We start from the raw sequence: 20,315 nt of genomic DNA, 5'->3' as shown, positions 1-20,315 counted from the left end.
TGAAGAGATACATCAGCAGAATGAAAGGAGAAGAACTATGTTGGATAGGTCTACACCGTCCGGAAGCTTACGACAAACCGATGTAAATCTGAACATCGGTGAAGGTATCTTGTTTCGATACGATAATGCATTTATCAATTCTCTACCTGAATTTAACGGATTACCTGCACAGAATCCTTTAGAATTCCTTGATGATTTTCATATTAGATGCTCTTCTGAAAATGTTCCTAGAATATCTACAGAGATGTTAAAAATGAAATATTTTCCTCTAACTCTTAAAGATAAAGCGTTTGCATGGTATCGTAATCTAGGAATCACTTTTAATTCTTGGGAAGAGATGCAAGAAAAATTTATGCAGAAATTTTACCCTCTCTCCAAAATGAATTTTTATAGAAGAGAAATTCACAATTTCCATCCTCATGACGGAGAAGCCTTTAGTGAGTCATGGGAGAGATTCAATGATTTGTTGAGGAAATGTCCTCACCATGGCATTGAGCAATGTCAACTAGCCCAAATATTTTATGAATCTCTCTCTGATTCTATGAAAAACAAAGTAAATCTCGCTACGGGTGGAACGTTTTATACCGCATATGAGGATGAAGTTTTCGATATTTTGGAGAGAGTTGCAGAAACTGACTTGCAGGAGATTCGGGCCAATCAGAATGGGAGAAACCTGCAGCCAAAAAGAGCAGGAGTTCTGCAGGTTAACGCCAAGGAGGGAGAGCTACAAGCGGGCCTAAGGGAGACTAACCAAAAATTGGAGGAGCTCACCTTCACCTTGAAGAATGTCTTTTTAGGTAACTCTCCTATCATTAAAGCTAAGATCTGCTCTCTCTGCTTCAGTAGGGAACATGAAGATGGAGCCTACCAAGCCATGGAAGAAGAGGTGAAGGCCTTCAACCAGCCGCAACAACCGTGGGCAGGTCAAAAGAGGCCAAATTTCCAAAATGGAGAGACCTTCCACCAAGGGAACAAGCCGGCAGCTCAACCTCCGTTCCAGCAGAGACAATCATTCCAGCACATGCCTCCACAGCAGTATCAGGTTCCATCTCAGAACCAACCTGATTTTTCTTCACTTACCCCCGTCATTTCAGATATGATAGAGAAGCAAAACCAAAAGTTGCGGGCGGAGATGGAGATGAAGATGCAAATGATGATGGAATTTCAAACAAAGCAAATGCTGGAGTCTCAAGAGCAGATGAGGAAGATGCTAGAAAGCTTCAGGCCTACACAATCCGAACATCAAGGTATATCTCTATACCTACCTTGCACATCTTATAAATTTCCCACGAAACCATTAATAAATCCATGCAACTTGCATCATGTGCAGCACTCCATTCCTGATGAGACGAATGGAGACGATCCTGAAGTTCTAGCAATCTCAAAATTGAGAAATGGAAAAGAACTTCAAGATCCCTATCAGAACTCTAGAGAGAATTCTAAGAAGGGGAATGAACCACGAGAGGAAGAAGGAGAGGATTCTCCCTACGTGGAGGAACCTCTACCTTCTACGAGTGGGCAACATGTTCCTTACCCTTCCGCTTTAAATAGAAAAAAACCGATCCTTGATTATGAAAACCGATTGCTGGAGAATTTTAAAAAATCCACCATGACTGTACCTGTAGAAGATATGCTTAGGTGCGCACCCTCCCTAAAGAAGTACCTTAAGGACTCTTGCACCATTAGGAAGCCTAGGGAAGTAGTTAAATTATCTGAGAACGCCTCTAGCATCCTTAATGCCATCCCTATCAAAATGAGAGACCCCGAAGCCCCTTTCATCACATGTGAAATTGGAGGAAACACATTTTCTAAAGTTTTATTAGATACGGGAGCAAGCATAAGCATCATCCCAACGGCATTATATGAGGAGTGTGGGTTTGGAGAATTGGAGGAAATACACATGGATTTACTCCTAGCCGATGGAACCGTGAGGCAACCCAAAGGAAGGTTAACCGACGTCATGATCACTGTAGAGAATTGTGAAATACCTGTAGATTTTATAGTGACTGATGTGAAGATATCGGGAAACATTAGCTTAGCTCCTATTATCTTAGGAAGACCATTTCTAGTTACGGCAAAAACGATAATGGATTGGGAAAAGGGGACGGTGGAGTTTAAAATTGGAAAGGAGAGAGTTCAACTTGATATATCAAAAATGATGAAGTGTCCCTTAGGAAGCAATGAGGAGTTAAAATTGTGTGCAGAGGGTGACGGAGAGGATGTGATTCAGGAATACTTGTCACAAGTAGAGGGCAGAGAGCTAGAGGAAGAAGTCATAGACGCCCCTTTGGTAGAGGTAGGACCAGAATTGAAACCCTTACCCTCATCCCTCAAATATGCATATCTAGATGAGAAGGAAATCTTACCGGTAATCATTTCCTCATCACTCACTCCTGAACAAGAAAGTGACTTGCTCGATGTACTTAGGGAGCATAAAAATGCTATAGGTTGGACATTTGATGATATTAGGGGAATTCCATCTTCGATTTATGAACACATGATATTTTTAGAAGAGGAAGCAAGACCTTGTAGAGAGCATCAAAGGAGACTCAACCCTTACATGAGAGAAGTTCTTGAGAACGAAATTATAAAGTGGTTGAATGCAGGAATTATTTATGCCATATCCGACAGTAGATGGGTGAGTCCCGTACACATGGTACCAAAGAAATCTGGAATTACAGTAGAAGTGAATGAAAAAGGGGAAGAGGTGCAGAAGAGATTGACCACTGGATGGAGGGTGTGCATTGATTATAGGAAATTAAACAAGGCGACAAAGAAAGATCACTACCCACTGCCCTTCATAGATCAAATACTAGAAAAACTATCAGGGCAGCAATATTTTTGTTTTCTTGATGGTTATTCAGGATACAACCAAGTAAACATCCATCCTGATGATCAAGAGAAGACAACATTTACGAGTCTCGTAGGGACATATGCCTTTAGGCGTATGCCCTTCGGGTTATGCAATGCCCCCGCCACATTTCAGCGATGTATGAATGCCCTATTTTCTGATATAGTAGGCGAATGTTTAGAAATATTTATGGATGATTTTTCAGTATTTGGATCTACCTTTGAGAACTGCCTCCTAAGCCTCACCAAAGTATTGAAGAGGTGCATTGAGTCCAACCTTGTCCTAAGTTGGGAAAAATCTCATTTCATGGTGCAGGAGGGAGTAGTGCTGGGACACACGGTCAGCAACCGTGGATTGGAAGTGGACAAGGCCAAAATCGAAATCATCCAGGGCCTTCCACCTCCAACCAACCTAAAAACCCTTAGGGTTTCTCGCCACGTGGGTTTCTATAGACGTTTTATCCTTGATTTTGCTAAAATTTCTAAACCTCTTACAAACCTTTTATCGTCTAAAAATAATGATTTTGAACTAACACTAGAGGCTAAAGATGCATTTTATAAATTGAAAGAAGCTTTGGTTAATGCGCCTATCCTGCAAGGGCCCGATTGGACCCTTCCTTTTGAACTAAGGTGCGACGCTTCTGATTTTGCAGTAGGTGCAGTGTTAGGCCAAAGAATTGATAAGAAACCCGTGGTGATCTACTACGCCAGCAGGACCTTAGTGGACGCACAACTGAATTACACCACCACCGAAAAGGAGCTGCTGGCCATTATTTTCGCTTTAGAAAAGTTTAGGTCTTATTTACTAGGTAGTAAAATAACTGTTTATTCTGATCATGCAGCTATTAGATACTTGTTAACGAAGAAAGAGGCTAAACCGAGATTGATTAGATGGGTGCTTTTATTACAGGAATTTGATTTAGAGATTAAAGATAAGAAAGGGTGTGAAAATGTAGTAGCCGACCACCTCTCCCGAATCATAGGCGCCCCAACTGAACAAATTAATGATGCATTTCCTGATGAATTTGTCCTAACTGCACAAGGAACATTGGTTCCTTGGTATGCGCACATTGTCAATTTTTTGGTTTCAGGAAAAATTCCCGCAGGATGGACGTCTCATGAGAGGAAGAAGCTGCTTAAGGATGCACGATTTTACTTTTGGGAAGATCCGGAGCTATTCTTTCAAGGCCAAGATCAAATTTTGAGGCGATGTGTCCCCCGAGAGCGAGCAAAGAAGCATTTTGGAATTCTGTCATTCCAAACCCGGAGGGGGACACTACTCGGCCAAGGTAACAACTCATAAAGTTGTTGAATCGGGTTTCTTTTGGCCTACATTATTTCATGACGCCTAGAAATTTTATAATACTTGTTTAGCATGCCAAGCATCCATCAACATAAATAGGAAAGATAGAATGCCCCTACAACCCATACTAGAAGTAGAAATATTTGATTTATGGGGATTCGATTTTATGGGACCCTTCCCTAGTTCTAATGGTTATGAATATATTTTGATGGCTGTCGATTATGTCTCCAAATGGGTAGAAGCCATTCCCTCCAAAACCAATGACAGTAAGGTAGTGACTAATTTTATTGAGAAAAACATCTTTTATAGATATGGATGCCCAAGAGCTATCATTAGTGATGGAGGTTCCCACTTTACAAACTACAACTTTAGGAACCTCCTCTAGAAGTTTGGTGTCCATCATCGAGTCACTACTCCTTATCACCCTCAAGCCAATGGCCAAGTGGACTTGTGCAATCGAAAGGTTAAGAAAATTTTGAGGAAAATAGTGCGTCCGGATGGGAAAGATTGGTCTAGGAAGTTAGACGAGGCATTATGGGCCTATAGGACCGCTTACAAAACTCCTCTCGGCATGTCTCCCTTTCGACTTATCTTTGGGAAGGCTTGTCACCTACCACTTGAGTTAGAACACAAGGCCCTTTGGGCTATTAGGAAACTCAACCTAGATTTGGATAGAGTCGGCAAGCATAGACTTCTTCAATTGAATGAGTTGGAAGAGTTAAGAAATGAGGCTTATGAAAATTCGAAGATTTATAAAGCCAAGATGAAGATGTTTCATGATAAGAGCTTGAGGAGAAGAATTTTTGTAGAGAATCAAAAAGTATGGCTTTACAACTCTAGATTAAAACTCTTTCCAGGAAAATTGAAAACGCGATGGGATGGCCCCTTCCTTGTTCAGCAGGTTTTTGAGAATGGAGCGGTTACCATTTTTGATCCTACATCTCAAAGACAATTCACTGTGAATGGGATACGGCTCAAACCCTACTTAGAAGAAGAGGATCTTAATAGCCCCATGAATATTATTTTAGAAAAGCCACCGCACGAGCGCGCATGATCTGATTAGTTTTTGCTTCCATTTTCTATTTTCTCTGTTTCGTTATTTTGCCGTGTTTTGTTTTTGTTTTCTTCGTTTTTGTTTCTGTCTTCGTGTGCAGCAACTCCTATCCAAGCTAGGTACACCGTCACTGGACAACACGAATGCTGATCGCCGCGTTTCCTTCCATGGTTTGATCTCTCTTTCTCCTTTCTCTTAATTATGATTTGTCATGTAGGAACATGCCTTTTTATTGGGGGGGAGGAGAGTACAGTTGCATGCATCATCCATTAATTTTTTTTTTTTTTTTTTCGTTTTGCATTCACAAACCATGGATATTTGATGATCCTAGGAGATGCTTGTCCAATGATATGCATGATAATTCGATTCTTTTCAAAAGGGTAGAAGTGCAAGAGTGGCCAGCTAGGAAATCCTAGGTGAAGTAAGCCTAGCTAGGTGCACTATGATCCATACTATTACAGCCATATATCTGACCATTATACGTATCTCACCTCACCATCCACCTCGGGTTGAGTTAGCACTTACATGCACGAAAATTTTTAGCTTTAGTGGAGAGTAGGGTTAGTGTTAGCTCATCGGCAATATTATTATGACGTGAGTGAAGCTCCCTGAACCAAGAAGGATACAAAACTTCGTCGGGGGAATAATGATGTGAAACGACGACGGCCGGGATCGATCGGCGCGTTTCACGTCACAGTGTTATGATGCGAATGTATGGGATGTAAGCCGAATGATGAGAAAATACGAATGAGCAGATAAGGACTTGACGGATAACGACGTCGGCCGTACCGATCAATGAGAGACGAGTGATCCTAAGATCAAACTCCCAATGACCCGCTGGACCTACTAGACGTCTACTACGTGAGGGGCATCTAACAGCCCTGGAGCGTTCGGCGTCCAAGTCGGATGACAGTCCGTCTACCACAAGAATCCCTATGCTCGATAAGGTGGATAGTCCTATCCGATGATGTTCGAGAATATCACGGTAGCGGACGCGATAGGGGAAGACGAGACTGTCGAAGATAATAATACTGGAGTTTATAGAGGGGAGACGAGACTGACCTTTGTATCGCTTAGTCCAAGGCGTCCAAGTCGTCGAGCGGATGCTTAGTGTCGGGTCGTGCGGACGAGTGTCATTGGCGAGGACAAAACCAGGTGCGGACGGTGCGCTCGTAATTACCAGCAGAGAGCTGAGTCCACGGGTGGCGTGCAACAAACGTCGGAGCAGAGGGCGCACAAGGCGCGCGCTTGGCTGGCGCACGGCGTAGTCGTGTGGGCGGGCAAGACAGCAAACCAAGTATCGTGGGAATAGCCGTGGGGGTGGGGCAGAAAACCAAGTAATCGGTTATGGCGTAGAGGGTGGGAATCAAGAAATCAAGAAAGATGAGGGCGAAGGGGAGAACGAAGGGTAATCAAGGAGATATGGTGAGATCAAGAAATCAAGAAATCATGAAATCAAGAATTCAAGAAATCCAGAAATCAAGAAATCAAGAAATCAAGGGGAAAGAAAGTGGGCGATCAAGAAAGACAAGAGGATGCGGTTGGGGATTAAGAAACGATGGGGAAAGGAGGGTGGGCGATCAAAAAAGGCAAGACGAGGCGGTTGGGAATCAAGAAATGATGGGAGAAAGGAGGGTAGGCGATCAAGAAAGGCAAGACGAGGCAGTTGGGAATCAATAAACGATGGGGAAAGGGGGGTGGGCGATCAAGAAAGGCAAGACGAGGCGGTTGGGAATCAAGAAACGATAGGGAAAGGAGGGTGGGCGATCAAGAAAGGCAAGACGAGGCGGTTGGGAATCAAGAAAATGATGGGGAAAGGGGGGTGGGCGATCAAGAAATGGTTGAAGGGTGGAAAAAAGGTACCAAGAAATGGCTTTCTTGAACTGTAACAACCAAGAACCCTCCAAGAAAGAGGAGTTCTTGACGGATCTGGGGTGTGCTCCCTCGACGGAGCAGATTTCCCCGGTTGATGGCGTGTCGGCCACGCTTCTTGAATCTCCCAAGACCCCCGGAGTAATCTCGACGAAGGCCTCTTTCGATTCTTGATGGTGGCGGCTTCTTAAAACTCTTTCCTCGCACCAGAGTGATCTCGACGGCGCGCTTTAACACGTCTCCCTCGGAGTGATCTCGACGGGAGAGACGTGGGCTCTACCCACGGAGTGATCTCGACGTGGGGTGGGGCTAGCCAAACCCCCTACACTACTCTCTACGATAGAGGGGAAGACGAATTGTGAATAAACTTTTCAACAATGACTCCAAGGTGTTCCTTGGGCATGCCATCCCCTTATATAGTGAGGATTGGTGCCAAGTGAACGTGGGAGAGGACGAACCGTCGCGAGACGTGGTTCGGCCTCCCTTACAAATTCAAAATACAAACATAAAAAGTAAAAATGACGAGGACGGGGCCCAACAACATTGGCCCAGTCCACGAATCCAAAAATACAAACACACATGAAAATGAGCATAAGTAAAAAGATAAAAGTTCTTACGCGGGGTACTTAAACCCCGGGTGGCGAGCGTCGGCGCGAGCTGCTCGGCGTGGCTGACGACATCCCATCGCGTCATCCTCGAGATGGTTCTTCGTCATCGTGGCGTCGTCCTCGAGATGGTCCTCCATCATCCTCCCGAGGTGGGAGGAGCTCGACTCTGGCGAGCAAAGCTCAGCAAGGTCTTCTAGTGGAGGCAGTAGGTCCGGTCGAAGTCGGCGAAGGTCGTCCTCGGAGATCCACGTGTCATCGGATGATGGTCGCCCGTGCCAATGGACTAGGAAAGAATGGCCAACTCGCTCCCCCTCATCGTGAATTACCTCCTGCAGTATCGTTTCTATCGCGTCTTGCCGTACAAGGAGGGGAAACGGAGAAGGAGTGGGTTTGCTCTCACTTTCACTACTATTAAGATTCAATTGGCTGTGAGGCTCGATGATGGGTGGCGAAGGCTGGTATCGGGATAAGTCACTGACGTTCAACGTCGAACTAATCCCCCAATTTGGCGGGATGCTCACGACATAGGCGTTGTCGTAGATCTGTTGGGCAATCGGGAAAGGCCCGGCGCTACGAGCATGGAGCTTCGTAGCGACCCCAGGAGAGAACCTCTCGGGCCTCAATCTGACCAGGACCAGTTCTCCCTCAGAGAACGACATGGACCTACGACCCTTACCCGCTGATGCCTTATACTGCTCATTCATGGATGCAATGTAAAAGAAACAAATGGATGCAATGATGCATGTTCTACTACTTAATGCATGTACGAAGAACGGAATCCAAACAGTTAGTATGATTACCTACATGAATGATATCTAGTGTCCATGAAGTAATTGACCATAGTTTAGTTTCAAATAATGCCAAACTAGTACGGTTCACCATTGGGCAAACAGTGAACTCGATCCATGCGAGGTAAACATCCTAGTATGTGGGGGGTATAGACCCACGGTGGACTGCAGTACATTCCTTGGAATGTAATATAAATCCAGTGCAAATTTAAAAATACTAGAAATCGCGTTGAGGGGTGAGTTGTTTGGACGCGTGTGAAGAAGAGCCCAGAGGCTGGGATAGCAAAAGGACGAAGGAATGGTGAAGGCGGTGGTGGATCTGGCAACGGGCGGGTCGGTGGGCTCCCAATAGTACCTCTAGAATGAGTCTCCTTTCATTATATTGTGACGTTCGACGGTCGGATGACATATCGACGGGATAACCGTGAAGGTGCATCATGTGTTGGGCTAAGGTAATGAATGGAGTCACTAGATGTATCTTTCTAGTGGGTACATTGTCTCGACATCTCCTATCAATGTCATCATGCTGATGATGGGCACACTTGGTTTGCCTAACATGTTGTGAGCTAAGTGGTTCCCTAGATTCTTTTGCACTTGACACTAGTGGAGGGGGCTGTCCATAGTGAGCAGGTGACATGTATGAATCACATGATGCCAGCTTGGTCGGTTGTCTTGAATGGTGTGCAAGGGGTTCGTGTGCCGCACAACTCAATGAGGGCGCAAACGGTAAGTAGGATGACTGTGGTATATGAGGTGGGTAGGGGTTCGGCCTCCTTGGTGGCGCCGAGATGGTGCTAGAGGCTCCTGGTATTGGCCAAGTGCGGTACGCGCGTCGACCAGTAATAGTGCGGGTGGGCAGAACTACCACCATATGTGGCTGCCTCCGGGCGGCGAGTAGTGCGGTGATACCGTGGAGAGTTCGCACCGGTATCTGATTAGGGTTGTTGGCCATCTCGTGAGGATGCCCCCGGTCATCATGATGACGAGAACTCTGGTTCTCATGCGGGCAGTAGTTCCTATCCGGTGGATAGGAACGGTCGTCGTAGTAATAGTGTGCAGGATACTCATTCCGAGGGGTGGGAGTTTTTCGCCGTTCTCCGTAGTAGTGCTCCCAGTCTTCTCGTAGGTGGTAGCAAGGTGGAGGCGCCTCAGGATCCCGGGGTCGTCCATGGTAGTAATGAGGATGTACATCCCCATGATAACCTACATAAGAGAGTACCTCCTCTCGGAGTGGATAACTCGCATCGTGATAGTACGGAGGACTATCTCGGGATTGACATCTATAGCTTTCAGGTTGGCTGTATTGGTCCGATCGATCCTCATAGTAAACATCTCGGTGAGGTGCCGGTTGATAGGGTGGCCGCTCCTCTGGGTATCCGTTGGGATGAGGTCGTCTCGGTGGCAACGGGGAGTGTGCTGGATAAGCACGCACCCGGTGAGGGGAATATGCCGTGGGCCTCCTTGGTCGAGACAAATTGTCGGGGGTATAATCCCAACTGGGGGGGCGGTCATAATCCACTGTGTATCTCGGCGGCACTCGAGGTGGTGCCGGGCCTCTCGTATGGGTCCCGGATGAGTGGGTGCAGCCCGATAGTGTGGCGTGGCGGAACTGTCACCATAAGTGGCGACGTCCGATCGACGTCGCGACAGGTGGTGACCGTGGGCTACCCGGGCGGGAAGAATAGTGCGATGCATCTCGCACCGGTATGCGGTTGGGGTTGAGCACCCGTCCTCTGGGTAGTCGTGGACGCCAAGAACCTCTAGTCTCGGTGGATAGTAGTTCCTATCCGGACGATAGGAACGGCCGCCATAGTAGCGGGTGCTGGCCTATCCTCCCGTGGTGGGGATCTCCGCCTGTCTTTGCGGTCGCATTCCCGTGGCGGGATCCTCGCCAGTCGTCAGCGTGATACTCCCGGGAGGATCGCCGGCGGTCATCACGGTCATACTCCCATTCGTCAGCTCATTGGTATCGAGGAGGTGGGACCTCGGGGCCTCGAGGTCGGTACTCCGGGGCAGAATGCTCCTTTATGGGAGCTTTTCCCGGTCGTCGGGAAACATCTCGAGCCAAGGGCTCGTCATAGGCCTCGTCTACCGATGCCCTACGAGTAGGGATAGCGGTAGAAGATCTCCGGTATTCGGATGCTTGAGGTGATCGTGTATGAACCATCCTATGGTCAACCATTCATGGCCTAAAAAATTCCTAGGGGTATGCGCGTGATGGATGAAATGTTATGACGTGTGAAATGCCGATGAACCAATAGGATGTGCACAATATGATGTAAATGATTTTCAAAATAATGACGTGCACAATCCAATAAAATTTCCTTAGTGATATGCTACTGACCGTGTTAAGCGAAAGCTAACACGACCGGCTCTGATACCAATATGATGTGAAACGACGACGGCCGGGATCGATCGGCGCGTTTCACGTCACAGGGTTATGATGCAAATGTATGGGATGTAAGCCGAATGATGAGAAAATACGAATGAGTAGATAAGGACTTGACGGATAGCGACGTCGGCCGTACCGATCAATGAGAGATGAGTGAACCTAAGATCAAACTCCCAATGACCCGCTGGACCTACTAGACGTCTACTAAGTGAGGGGCATCTAACAGCCCTGGAGCGTTCGGCGTCCAAGTCGGATGACAGTCCGTCTACCACAAGAATCCCTATGCTCGATAAGGTGGATAGTCCTATCCGATGATGTTCGAGAATATCACGGTAGCGGACGCGATAGGGGAAGACGAGACTGTCGAAGATAATAATACTGGAGTTTATAGAGGGGAGACGAGACTGACCTTTGTATCGCTTAGTCCAAGACGTCCAAGTCGTCGAGCGGATGCTTAGTGTCGGGTCGCGGACGAGTGTCGCTGGACGAGACAAAACCGGTGCGGACGGTGCGGTCGTAACTACCAGCAGAGAGCTGAGTCCACGGGTGGCGTGCAACAAAAGTCGGAGCAGAGGGCGCATAAGCGCGCGCTGGCTGGCGCACGGCGTAGTCGTGTGGGCGGGCAAGACAGCGAACCAAGTATCGTGGGAATAGTCGTGGGGGTGGGGTAGAAAACCAAGTAATCGTTTATGGCGTAGAGGGTGGGAATCAAGAAATCAAGAAAGATGAGGGCGAAGGGGAGAACGAAGGGGAATCAAGGAGATATGGTGAGATCAAGAAATCAAGAAATCATGAAATCAAGAATTCAAGAAATCCAGAAATCAAGAAATCAAGAAATCAAGGGGAAAGAAAGTGGGCGATCAAGAAAGACAAGAGGATGCGGTTGGGGATCAAGAAACGATGGGGAAAGGAGGGTGGGCGATCAAAAAAGGCAAGACGAGGCGGTTGGGAATCAAGAAATGATGGGAGAAAGGAGGGTAGGCGATCAAGAAAGGCAAGACGAGGCAGTTGGGAATCAAGAAACGATGGGGAAAGGGGGGTGGGCGATCAAGAAAGGCAAGACGAGGCGGTTGGGAATCAAGAAACGATAAGGAAAGGAGGGTGGGCGATCAAGAAAGGCAAGACGAGGCGGTTGGGAATCAAGAAAACGATGGGGAAAGGGGGGTGGGCGATCAAGAAATGGTTGAAGGGTGGAAAAAAGGTACCAAGAAATGGCTTTCTTGAACTGTAACAACCAAGAACCCTCCAAGAAAGAGGAGTTCTTGACGGATCTGGGGTGTGCTCCCTCGACGGAGCAGATTTCCCCGGAGTGAACTCGACGGCGCGCTTTAACACGTCTCCCTCGGAGTGATCTCGACGGGAGAGACGTGGGCTCTACCCACGGAGTGATCTCGACGTGGGGTGGGGCTAGCCAAACCCCCTACACTACTCTCTACGATAGAGGGGGAGACGAATTGTGAATAAACTTTTTAACAATGATTCCAAGGTGTTCCTTGGGCATGCCATCCCCTTATATAGTGAGGATGGGTGCCAAGTGAACGTGGGAGAGGACGAACCGTCGCGAGACGTGGTTCGGCCTCCCTTACAAATTTAAAATACAAACATAAAAAGTAAAAATGACGAGGACGGGGCCCAACAACATTGGCCCAGTCCACGAATCCAAAAATACAAACACACATGAAAATGAGCATAAGTAAAAAGATAAAAGTTCTTACGCGGGGTACTTAAACCCCGGGTAGCGAGCGTCGGCGCGAGCTGCTCGGCGTGGCTGACGACATCCCATCGCCTCATCCTCGAGATGGTTCTTCGTCCTCATGGCGTCGTTCTCGAGATGGTCCTCCATCAAATAAGCTGCCAGTCTACTAAGGACGGCACATGGGTAGTGGATAAGCGCCACCAAACTATAAAGTGAAAACTGCACTGCGCATAAACGAGCAAAAGGTTGCATCATACTACTAAAGTTGATTGTCATCAAAAATGACCAACAAGCAGCAAATGCCAAAGAAAATAAAGTTGGAAAAGCTGTCTCCCATGTGTTTGAGCCGATGCTACTATAGCCATAGTATTGAGCTAGCCTTAGCACCACTCTCTACGCCTCGTTCAATAGTGCGCTTGGGGTGTTAACTCGATCTTACTCCATATACTATGTACTTACTATATGTACGCCGTAGATCAAGTGCACTTAGTTGAGGTAGAAGGCTGAGATAGATCCTAAATTTCTCCTGTGCTGGTCAAGTTCAATTGCTGAAAATACTCCTTGAAAAGAGCATGAATCAAAGCTATCGGAAGTCGAAAGTCAACTTGAGATCATCTTTTATTCTCACCTGCATTTCATTACTAAGGGACTAGTAATGATCTAAGTTGGGGGGTGTTTGATGACTCTCAAATATGTCATCAAATAATTAAACTTTTTAGCTTTCATTCATCAAAATTATAATGTTAATTCATGCTAATATCATGCATATGCATCATTTTATGAAATTACTAACCCCACTTGATCCTTTGAATCAAGTGGAATATATTTAACATTTTATGGTTAGTAAACATTCAGAGACAGGTTAAGAAGATCAAGGAAAGAGACGAGGATCAAGAGGAGCGGGCGAAAATTCAAAGACGTAAAAATTACAAAAATGCCCCTGGGCATGACTTAAGAGAAACCTATAAATACCCTCTTGAGAGTTGATTTTAGGTTGTCCAGAATTTCTCTCAAGGAAGCTAGGGCTTGGAGAGAAAGGATTTCTGCAGACCCTCCAAGGCTGATGAGAATTGGAGCTGGGAGAGAAGCAAGCTGAGGAGTAGCCGGAGCACGACGATCATCGCCTTGCCCGGAAGGAGTGACACGAGGAGGCGTGAGCGTTTCAGTTTCAGTACAATCTTCTTCTCCCTTCTAAGACAATCAGAGTTGGGTTGAAGATCACAAGCTGTCTTCAGCATTTCCAATTTTTGTTGTTCCTTTGGTTACGCTTGATTTCGAATTTCATAGTTGATTGAATCGTTTCCCATTCCGTTCTAGCAAAAATTCCATTGTTCTCGCATCAGATCGTGAAATCCATCCCTGCAGAACTTCCAAACTGCTAGCAACCCAGGCAACAGCCTAGGTTGCCAGCAATCCAAGCCGCGGGGAACAACGCCGCACGCAGTAGCGCTGAGTGCAGCAAGCTCGCCCGCGCACAGCAGCGCCGCGGGCAGGGTCGCCCGCGCGCAGCAGCGCCGCGAGCAGGGTCGCCCGCGCGCGGCAGCGCCGCGAGCAGGCTCGCCTGCGCAGGCGCTCGCGCGTGCACAAACACCCACTGGGTGTTTGTGAAATTGCCCCAATGGGCATAGGCAAATCCTTAGTAAGGAAAGCCTTACTGAAGATTTGCTGCACCGAGACTTTTAAAGAAAGCTCTGTCATTTTTACCGAAGATCGTTTACCAGAGTTTATACTTGAGTATTGAGATCCAAAAGAACTGATGTGATAGAAAGAATTCTTCTGCTGTTTTTTGCCGTCTCCCTGTGGATTGGCCCTCACTCACCCTAAGTTGTGAGGTTATAAATTTCGTTGTATAAGCTCAATCCTCACACGTATTAACTGCTAAACAACCAGTAAAAAACACCCCAAAAATTGAGTTTATCATGAGCCTAGCTTCCCAACATTTTTTTCTAAGGTAAAAATATAAAAGGGGCTGTCCAAAGTTTGGTTATGGCAGGATGTTGAATTCAAGAATCTTTTATACCCCCCATCTTATTAAAAAAAAAAAACATTGAGACATCATAGAAAATATAAAACTTTTAAGGCGGATTGAATCTCCCCCCACATAGTAGTTGCATAGTCCTCAATGCATAGGAAAATATAAAAAGGAGTTTAGAGGGCGCAAACAGTGGGTTGAGCGCTTTCATGTAGGTTCCTTCACGTCCATTTCATGTATTGGTGGTAGGCATTTTCTGAAACCAAAGAAAAGAAAAGAAAACAAAAGAAAAACAAAGAAACAAAAGAAACAAAATAAAATAATAAAGGTAAAAAATAGAAATAAAAGCTTTAATGCAGCTCTATGGATGTTACTAACCTGCAGGGTTTTCCAATATCATATTAAGGGGTTGATGAGGAGGATCATCATGTAAGTAAGGCTTCAGCCTTTGCCCATTCACTGTGAATTGTTTATGGGTTCTAGGATCCGAAATTAAAATGGCCCCATTTTCATATGATTTTACTACCAAATAAGGTCCATTCGATCTACTTTTTACCTTACCAGGAAAGAGTTTTAATCTTGAATTGTAAAGCCATACCTTTTGATCTTTGACAAAGGTCCTTCTTCTGATGTTTTTGTCGTGGAAGGCCTTCATCTTGGCTTTGTATATCTTGGAGTTTTCATAAGCCTCATTCCTAATTTCTTCAAGTTTTTGGAGCTGGAGCAACCTGCATTTTCGTGCTTCATCTAAAGAAAGATTTAGCTTTTTAATTGCCCATGAAGCTTTATGTTCCAACTCCAATGGTAGATGACATGGTTTTCCAAATATCAACCTGAAGGGGGACATTCCTAAGGGTGTTTTATAGGCTGTTCTATAGGCCCATAATGCTTCATTTAGTTTGTATGGCCAATCTTTCCCATTGGGCTTCACAATTTTTTGAAGGATTTTCTTAATTTCTCTGTTACATAATTCAACCTGCCCATTAGCTTGCGGGTGATATGGGGTAGTTACTCTATGTTGTACACCATATTTTTTCAAAAGCTGTCTAAAATTAAAGTTTACAAAATGTGACCCCCCATCACTTATTATAGCCCTAGGACATCCATATCTGCAAAAGATGTAAGTCTCCACAAAATCAGTGACAACTTTACTAGTATTGGTTCTAGTGGCTATGGCTTCTACCCACTTTGAGACATAGTCTACAGCCATTAAAATATACTCATATCCATTCGAATTAGGAAATGGTCCCATGAAATCAATGCCCCATAAATCGAAGATTTCTACTTCTAAAATGGGTTTTAGAGGCATATGATTTTTTCTATCAATATTTATAGATGCTTGACATGCTAAACATTTTAAATAAAAATCATGTGCATCTTTAAATAAAGTTGGCCAATAAAACCCACTTTCCATTACCTTATGGGCTGTTACCTTAGCTGAATAGTGACCTCCTCCTGGGTTGGAATGGTAGAATTTAAGGATGCTGTTCTGTTCTTCTTCGGGTACGCATCTTCTAAGAATTTGATCAGTTCCTTGATGGAATAGCTCTGGTTCTTCCCAAAAATAATCTCGCATGTCCTTGAAGAACTTCTTTCTCTCATTGTAGCTCCATCCTGAAGGGACTCTTCCTGTCACCAAAAAATTCACAATGTTTGCAAACCATGGAACATTTCCTGTTTGGATAGCCAGAATTTGCTCATCCGGAAATGCTACATGGATAAGTGAGGAGTCATTTACTTTGATCCTAGAAAGATGATCAGCGACATAATTTTCACAACCCTTTTTATCTTGAATTTCTATGTCAAATTCCTGTAATAATAAAATCCATCTGATAAGCCTAGGTTTAGCTTCCTTTTTAGGTAAAAGATATTTTAATGCCGCATGATCAGTGTAGACTATTATTTTACTACAAAGCAAATAAGGTCGAAATTTTTCTAAAGCAAAAATTACAGCTAGCAGTTCTTTTTCTGTGGTAGAGTAATTGAGTTGTGCATCAATTAAAGTTCTGCTAGCATAATATATGGCCACAGGTTTCTTCTCTTTCCTCTATCCTAAGACTGCCCCTACAGCAAAATCCGAGGCATCACACATGATTTCAAATGGCAAGCTCCAATCTGGAGCTTTCAAAATAGGTGCATGTGTGAGAGCCTTCTTCAGCTCTTCAAAAGCAGAAATAGCACTTTTATCCAAAGTGATTTCATTAGTTTTACTAGAAAGGAAATTAGTAAGAGGTTTGGAAATTTTAGCAAAGTTTTGAATGAACCTCCTATAGAAACCTGCATGGCTGAGGAACCCTCTAAGGGTTTTTAGATTTGTGGGGAGTGGAAGGCCCTGGATGACTTCTATTTTGGCCTTGTCCACTTCCAGTCCACGATTGTTGACCTTGTGCCCCAATACCACTCCCTCATGTACCATAAAATGAGATTTTTCCCAACTTAGCACAAGGTTACCTTCAATGCATCTTTGAAGAACTTTAGTAAGATTTAGAAGGCAATTTTCAAAAGAATCTCCAAATACAGAAAAATCATCCATAAAAATTTCTAAACAATCACCTACTAAATCAGAGAATAAAGAGTTCATGCATCTTTGGAAGGTGGCTGGAGCATTACATAGGCCAAAAGGCATGCGCCTGAAGGCATATGTACCTACAGGGCTAGTAAAAGTTGTTTTCTCTTGATCATCAGGATGAATGTTAACTTGAATATATCCTGAATAACCATCAAGAAAACAAAAGAAATTCTGTCCTGATAGTTTTTCTAAAATTTGATCAATGAAAGGAAGGGGATAATGGTCTTTCTTTGTAGCCTTATTTAATTTTCTATAGTCAATACATACCCTCCATCCAGTTATCAGCCTCTTCTGGATTTCTTCTCCCTTTTCATTGATCTCTATTGTTACTCCAGATTTCTTTGGCACCATCTGAACAGGGCAGACCCATTCACTATCAGAAATGGTATAAATAATACCTGCATCTAGCCATTTTAATATTTCATTCTCTAATACTTCCCTCATATGTGGATTCAGCCTACGTTGGTGCTCCCTAGAAGGTTTAGAATTTTCTTCTAAAAATATTCTGTGTTCACAAATTGATGAAGGGATTCCTCTAATATCCTCAAATGTCCATCCTAATGCTCCTTTATGCTCTCTCAATACCTTAAGCAAATCATTTTCTTGTGAAGAAGTAAGGGACGAGGAAATAATCACAAGTAAGGAATTTCTAGAATATTAAAATGCATATTTTAAAGATGATGGGAGAGGTTTAAGCTCTTAGTTCAAATCTAGGGAGAGTGTAGGAGGCTCAGGCTCTACTCTTTCCTCGTTGGCATCATCTACTCTCAATAAAAACCCTCGAATAGCATCGACATCATCCTCCTCTTCATCACAAAATTTTAACTCTTCGTTACTCCCTTTAGGACATTTCATCATCTTGGATATGTCTAATTTAACTCTTTCCTCTCCAACCTTAAATTCAACAGTCCCTTTTTCCCAATCCATGATTATTCTAGCTGTTACCAAGAAGGGTCTTCCTAGAATGATAGGCGCTAAACTTAGATCTCCCTTTACCTTTACCTCAGTTACAATAAAATCGACGGGGATCTTAGAATTTTCAACGTTTATCATCACATCAGATAACCTACCCTCTGGTTGTCTAATTGTTCCATCAACTAGCAATAGATCCATGCAGATTTCCTCTAATTCCCCAAAACTGTATTCCTCATATAAAAATTTTGGAATAATACTATTACTAGCTCCTGTATCTACTAATACTCTAGTAAAAATCTTTCCTCCAATTTCACATGTAATAAAAGGAGCTCCTGGATCTTTCTTTTTAATGGGAACAGAGTTTAAGATACTAGAGGCATTTTCAGAAGGCTTAACTACCTCCTTGGTTTTCCTCGATGTGCATGAATCCTTTAAATATTTCTTTAAAGAAGGTGCACATTTAATCATATCCTCTACGGCTATTGACATAGTGGCTTTCTTGAAATTCTCTAGGAGTCTATACTCATAATCAGGAGAAGACTTAAGGGGTTTTAAGGCCGAAGGATAAGGAATGGGAGGGGTGTAGGTTGAAGGTAGGGGTTCCACACTAGGTGATGGAGCCTCTCCTTCTCTTAGGTTATTTTCCTCCAATTTTGTTTTTTCCTTGCCTCGGTGAGGATCTTGAAGTTCCTTGCCATTTCTCAATTTTGAAATGGCTTGAATTTCTTCAAGATCTTCCTCATTGTCATGATATAGGGTTTCCTCTTGTAAATGACATAAATTTTTGGGATTAATGGAAGGTTGAGTTGGAAATCGACCTGAGTGGGAGTTGGATTCAACTCCCTTACCTCCATGGTCAGCTGTTCTTTGCTTCAAGCTCTCCAATAACTGTCTGGTCTGCTCTTGCGCATCCATCATCATTTTTGTCTGTGTTTCCATCATGGCTTGCATGCGCATCTCCATTTCTTTCTGTAGCCTTCAATTCTGCTGCTCTATCATGTGAGAGATCACAGGTGTTAGAGTGGACAAATTTTGTACCTGGTTTTGTGGAGCTGCTTGATAAGACTGCTGTGGTGGGGTCTGGAATTGGACTCGTTGCTAGAAAGGGGCCTTGGTTCCTTGGGATTAGATTCCATGGTTGTTGTAGATGGTCCTCTTTGGTCCTCCCCAAGGCTGTTGGTTGTGGTTCAACAAATGGACCTCCTCCTCTGCAAGTTGGCATGCTCCATCCTCATGATCTCTACTAGAACATATAGAACAAATCTGTGCTTTCACAAGGGGTGAGTTAGGGAGAAAAGCATTCTTTAGAGTGGAAGTCAATTCTTCAAGTTTCTTGTTGGTTTCTCTTATCCCTGCATGAAGATCAGCTTCCTTTGAAATTACTTGTAGCACTCCTCGTTTTGGGTTGGCATTTCTTCCATTTTGACTTGCTCCTATTTCCTGTAGGTCAGTTTCAGCCACCCTTTCCAAAAGATCAAAGACTTCATCCTCATAAGCCATATAGAACAAGCCACCAGCTATTTGATTCACTTTACTTTTAAAAATATCTGGAAGTGATTCATAAAAAATTTCAGCTAGCTGACATTTTTCTATTCCATGGTGAGGGCATTTTCGGATTAATTCATTGAACCTTTCCCATGATTCACTAAATGCTTCATGATCATGGGGATAAAATTTCTGAATTTCTTTTCTATAAAAATTAGTTTTGGAAAGGAGATAAAATTTATGTAGAAATTTATTCTGCATTTCTTCCCATGAGTTAAATGTTATGCCTAAATTTCTATACCATGCGAATGCCTTATCTTTCAAAGTAAGCGGAAAATATTTTATTTTTAAAGCTTCAGTAGTTAAACTAGGAATATTTTGAGAGGAACATCGAATGTGAAAATTATCAAGAAATTCTAAGGGGTTTTGAGAAGAATGACCAGTAAATTCAGGGAGAGAGTGAAGTAGGGCATTGTCATACCTAAACATAACCCCCTCACCTACATTGATGTTGATGCCGGTTTGCGTAGACTTCCTGATGGAGTAGATCTATCCAGCATCGTCCTTCTCCTCCCTTATTGTGGCTGACCATCTTTTGCCATATCGACTTGTTCTTTATCTTGAGCTGTAAGTGTTGCTAGAAGAGCAGGATATTGAGTGTCTAGATCTTCCTCAACACTAGTCCCAGCCTTAGACCTTGTTAAGACCATCAATCTCCAAAAAAGTAGTTAGAAGTACCGTTTGTTGAGGGTTAGTTGCCCTCAACTTTGGCAAAAGAGGAAAAAATACACATTCACTAAAAACAATCACC

General features: G+C 44.1%; 1 non-coding gene and 1 pseudogene across 1 annotated transcript; one reads left to right on the top strand and one right to left on the bottom strand.

Annotated features, from left to right (window-relative positions):
- Positions 1 to 383: 383 nt before the first annotated feature.
- LOC144705074 (small nucleolar RNA R71) lies at positions 384 to 492 on the bottom strand. The gene has a single exon (XR_013581973.1). It is a non-coding gene; the product is annotated as a small nucleolar RNA R71 (small nucleolar RNA).
- Positions 493 to 19,610: 19,118 nt separating this feature from the next.
- Positions 19,611 to 19,704, top strand: LOC144705073 (small nucleolar RNA R71; annotated as a pseudogene).
- The last annotated feature ends 611 nt before the right edge of the window (positions 19,705 to 20,315 follow it).

The sequence above is a fragment of the Wolffia australiana genome, chromosome 6 (genome assembly GCF_029677425.1).
Source record: "Wolffia australiana isolate 7733 chromosome 6, ASM2967742v1".
Taxonomy (NCBI): Eukaryota; Viridiplantae; Streptophyta; class Magnoliopsida; order Alismatales; family Araceae; genus Wolffia; species Wolffia australiana.
This window is presented reverse-complemented; position numbering and strand designations above follow the sequence as displayed.